The following is a 4,991-nucleotide window of genomic DNA, read 5'->3' on the forward strand; positions in this document are numbered from 1 at the left end:
GGGCCGGCCACTTTCCATATCTCTATCCAAATAACACAGTGCTTCTTTATCTTTCTTGACTTTTGTGTGTTCGGCCCATACATGTAATCTCATTTGACTCGATTTGGATCGGCTTATAGTTAATAAAATGGTTGACGGAATGAATGGAATATAGTGAGCTTAAAGATGGTCTCATGCCATTTCACCGAAAATCAAGCGTAAAGAGCCAATAATTATAACTTTGTCAATTTTCATTTAGTCATTTGGTTTTGGCCTCATCATCGGGTACCCATAAGGCTAGGTAGACATTTTGAGGTGTCTACAGAAGCCCCCACTTTGACCGAGTCTGAGTAAGACGAAGGTCAAAGTAGTCCTCGGGGAGAGATAAAGGATAAGAAACGTGGGCCTCTTATATTACCTGTCTGGAGTAGCTGCGATCTGGATATAGAGGATCATAAAACTTTGTTTTATGACTGGACTGGAAGCTGGCATGACAAAACTTTGTTTCGCCGGTCTGGAATCTGTATCTGGTATAGCTAAACTTTGTTTAGCTTAAAGGTGAGATCGTGAAATCGATTTCCCAACTCGGTTGCGTATCGGGCCCGCCGACCAAGGGATGTTTCTTAGTTTTGCGGGTGGACAAAACGTGAAATTGTTTAGCTTCGCAGTGAACGAAGGGATGGTTAGTTTCGCAGTGAACGAAATCGATTGCTTTGCGGGTGAACAAAGTGGATTATTCCGCAGTGAACGGAATGAGATTGCTTAGCTTCGCAGTGAACGAAACCGGATTTGCTTAACTTCACGGGTGAACGGTCGGGATTAGAACACAAAATTTGATTTTATGAACTAGGACGCGTGTCGAGTTCCCGACCAAGGTATTTCAAAATTTTATTTTGAAAAAGGATTGCGTGTTAGAGCCCGCCGACCGAGGAATTTCAAAATTTTATTTTGAAAAAGGATTGCGTGTTAGAGCCCGCCGACCGAAGGAATTCAAAATTTTATTTTGAAAAGGATTGCGTGTTAGAGCCCGCCGACCGAAGGAATTTCAAATTTTATTTGAAAAAGGATTGCGTGTTAGAGCCCGTCGACCAAGGAATTCAAAATTTTATTTTGAAAAGGATAGATTTGAAAATCGTAAAAATTTATTTCACGAAATGGGCAAGTTCAGAAAATTTTATTTTAAGGCTGGATCGTGTTAGGGCGCAAACCAAGGATTTGAAAATTGCAAAATTTTATTTTGAAAAAAGACTAAATTTGAGAATTGTAATTATTTTGACTGAAAGTCGAGAAATACATTGTGAAATTCCTTATGAGGTGGACCTGTTTCAATAACGTGTCTCACAATTGAAATAGGAATTAAGGACTTATCTTCACAAAATTTGGGAGAGAGAAATCATCTTTTACTTCCTGCATACCCAAACGACCAAACTTCCCACCTTTCCTGATTGATTTTCTTCAATTCATTTGTTCTTAGCTGTTCTTTTTTTTTTTTTTGGGTTCAGTCGTCTATTATTGGTTACCAGAGAAAACCAAATCAACACGATTCTTCAAGCAAGTGAAATTAGTGCTAATTGCTGTCATTCGAGCACCTGAATGGGATGAATTAGCGTGGGTTGCGCCATCATTGCAGCGCAGGATCGGCGACGAGTGACTGTTGAGCCGCCATTTTAGCCCCCGATTGGCGATCGGATGACTGATGATGGAGGCCCATCGAAGTAAGTACCTCTTTTTGTTTGTCGATTGATGTTTTTAATTTATGCTCTTTAAATGATTGCTGAAATGTACTATCCTGATTTGGGACAGCAGCTGTGCCGTCGTAGCCATCGTCTGAGCAATAGATTGGTGACGAGTTGACTGATAAAGGAGCACCGTCGAGCCTCTTGGCTGTGATTTTGATCGGATTTCCATTCTTGCCTTCAAGCTCCAAATCAGATCGTAAGCATTCTGTCTCTTGACTGACTTCAAATTCATGCTTTTTTTTTTCGTTCCGTATTTTCACTGGTCAAGTCGTATGCTTGATGATTGAACTGATAATTTTACTGGTGTCTCGCGAATCAAGTAGTGTGCTTGATAATGAGACCGAACTGATAGTGCGATTGTGATACTAAAACCAAGTTTACCATTTCCTTACTGGTCTTATGAATCAAGGTGTGTGCTTGACTGATAATATGATTGAATTGAAGTTATGCTCCTTTTTTATTTTTTATTTTTATCTCTAAATCAAGTTGTGTGCTTGATGATACGACTGGACTGATAGCGCGATTACGACATTAATGCAGACGATTTATGATATTGATGATGTATAAATAGTATGCTGACAATGCTAATGATATATGCTGATGCATGATGCTCACTTACTTACGACAACAAAGACTACACTAGCCAATTGACAATGCATTCTTTCTAAAATAGACCATAGAAACCTACTACATCTCATTTCTAGTCCTGTTAAATTTTTTTTACCAAAAACGCGCTACTGCATGATCTGGGAAAGGGACAGAGTACTCTAGTCCTAGCTGCTTAGGTGTTGTGCCTATTGAATTGTCATTGCTTTGTAAGTCCTTAGAACTTTTTTTTGTCAGGGCTGTCGTCTAAATGTAGTCAAACATATGCGCCGAGTGTTTCCCTATGCCCCCGGTCTTAACTTGGTCTTAACTGACTCTTCACTCTATGTTTTGTGGTAGCCCCCTGTTCAGGTATTTCCTTCTGTCCTTTTTTTTTTTTTTTTTTTTTTTTTTTTGACCTGGGGTGGGTGCCATTTTTTTTTTTTCACCTTGGAATTTGAGATTTATATTGTAAAATGAGTTTTGCCTTCTTTATAGTAACAAGCTCGACTAATTACTCAAAACTAATACTATAGAAACAAAATACTTATGTGACCGTATAAACTTAGTGTACATCCCCCGAATTCTTAGATGCTAAACGAGGGTGATAAATGGAATGGAGTAGAAGGGTCTATGGTGTTAGAAGACACTGGAGATCTGTGTGCCTTTCTCACTCACCTAAATGAATGAAAGGATCGTCCCAAGAGGTAAGGAGACAAAGTAACTGTGGATTGACTCGTCTGAGAGATGAAAAAGTGACTACTCTGCAATTTGATTGCAAATTTGACTGGATTTTTTTTTTTTTGTCTTTTTTTTTACTGGAACTTTTTTTTTTGTCTTTTTTTTTTTTTGAGAGACTTTTGACATTTGATTAAATAAATTGCAACTTTTCCTGGATTTTTTTTTTGTCTTGTGAATTTTTGCCTTTTGACATTTGAATTTTTGAGTCTTTTGAGACTGTAGTTGTGTCTATTTGAGATCATAATTTCTCTCCTTGAATATTTGAGAGTCTTGAAGCTGGATTTTCTGCTTGAACTTGTATTGGTATTTAGACTCATGTCTTAAGTTCATTCTAAGGGACTAGTGGTCACCTCTCTTGGTTTAACAGCACGGAGTGCGCGCTCCCGTGTCTTAGTTGGTATGTTTGGACACAGGTGTACTGAGAATATGGTTTGAATAATTTTGAGCCAGTTTTTTAGCATCAATGGAAATGGATGGACAATTGCTAAAACGGTGGATCATGTGAGTTTGTGCTCATCTGATAGTCTGAGATATGGGAAGTTAGACAAATTTGGTAGAAAGCAATTTGTGCTTATTTGGTAGTCATGGAAATTTGACGAATCGGGTAGAAAGATGGAGTCTCCAAACCTATAGGTCACCTAGTTAGAGACACGGCGATCAAGGAATTATCACACCACAAAGATGGAAAAGATGGTCTAGTGCACGCCTCGTTTAGGTGACTCTAAGAGGTCATCGATCTACACTAAAAAGATACGATCTAAAGTATTTCAAGTCTATTCTACTAGTTAAGGGTAAAAAGTAGAACAAGTGACTAATAAAAATGACATATGCTCTTCTTTTATTTATGCAACTCAAAAGAGGACTAGGATGGTCCTATGTTAATTAGACACCTATGTAAACTAGTTTTTTTTTAGGTAACGTTAGGAATACTCGTATGAGATTATGATTATATGAATGAATTTTCTTGTTCTATTGACATGTTTGTTCTTACTCTTAGTTTTTTTTTGTACATATGCAACTGAGAAAGGACTTGGATGGTCCTAAAGGAACTACATGTGAGTTGGTATTATCTAGTCTTCTTGTACCCTTCTTTTGTTCCCAAGCTAGAGTGGCTAATAAAATTAGGGTCTTGTTTACTCCTCCCTATCCCGGATCATGACATCTTAGCTCAAGAAAATATTTTTTTTTTTATAGCAGACATGACTAAAATGGAGAAATGTATTGAATGTACATGTATACGATGCTAGCTAAGACCTGAATGCAAGTACCTATTTTTTTTTACATGCTCAGTGTTATTGTTGTACTTTTACTTTTGCTGTACTGGACCTATTATATGCAAATGCTGAATGTTGGACGCGTGTAACGAAAACGCAGGACGGTGAGTGGGTCTGAGCTGCTTAGATGTGAATAATGCATGCTCTACTGGTGATGCTATATGCAGATGCTTACTATATTTACAAAAGGAAACCTTAAATGTGTAGGGACTCAATGCAGGGATGGACTGACGGACAAACTGACGGAGTGTAATGTGCTATGACAGTGGCGGATGCATATGCATGATGCAAGTATGTTTAGAAAAGGACAATCCTAATGTGATGTCTCAGTATGGTGACTCTAACTCTAATGATCAATTGCAAATGTTTTGGACTTTATTAATATTATACGAAGCTCAAAGGACTGTCTATTACAGCTCGGTGTATACATGTCTGTTTTTTTTTTTTTTTTTTTTTTTAAAATTAATTATGGTTATGGGAAAGATATATCACCCAAAGATAAATTACACGACCCAAAAATAAATCAAGCAGGACACATCAAAACATGACCTAGACAAAGGTTCTACGGGATCTATGGTTAGGTTTATGGTTGATAATTAGGTACTCACAACATTAAAATACCCGAGGGTATCTCTCATTTTTTGTGCTCCCCGGTCATATGGACCAGACGAGT

The 4,991-nt window shown here is 37.8% G+C and overlaps 1 long non-coding RNA gene across 3 annotated transcripts; it reads left to right on the top strand.

The window, feature by feature from the left end:
* The first annotated feature begins 1,287 nt into the window (after positions 1–1,287).
* Positions 1,288–4,733, top strand: LOC141639185 (uncharacterized). 3 transcript variants are annotated; one of them, XR_012542401.1, is made up of 3 exons: positions 1,288–1,694; positions 1,783–1,914; positions 4,526–4,733. It is a non-coding gene; the product is annotated as an uncharacterized LOC141639185 (long non-coding RNA). The 3 variants fall into 3 exon arrangements; XR_012542400.1 differs by having other exon boundaries at positions 1,786–1,914; positions 4,419–4,733; XR_012542399.1 differs by having other exon boundaries at positions 1,289–1,694; positions 1,786–1,914.
* Positions 4,734–4,991: the final 258 nt, after the last annotated feature.

The sequence above is a fragment of the Silene latifolia genome, unplaced genomic scaffold (genome assembly GCF_048544455.1).
Source record: "Silene latifolia isolate original U9 population unplaced genomic scaffold, ASM4854445v1 scaffold_292, whole genome shotgun sequence".
NCBI classification, from domain to species: domain Eukaryota; kingdom Viridiplantae; phylum Streptophyta; class Magnoliopsida; order Caryophyllales; family Caryophyllaceae; genus Silene; species Silene latifolia.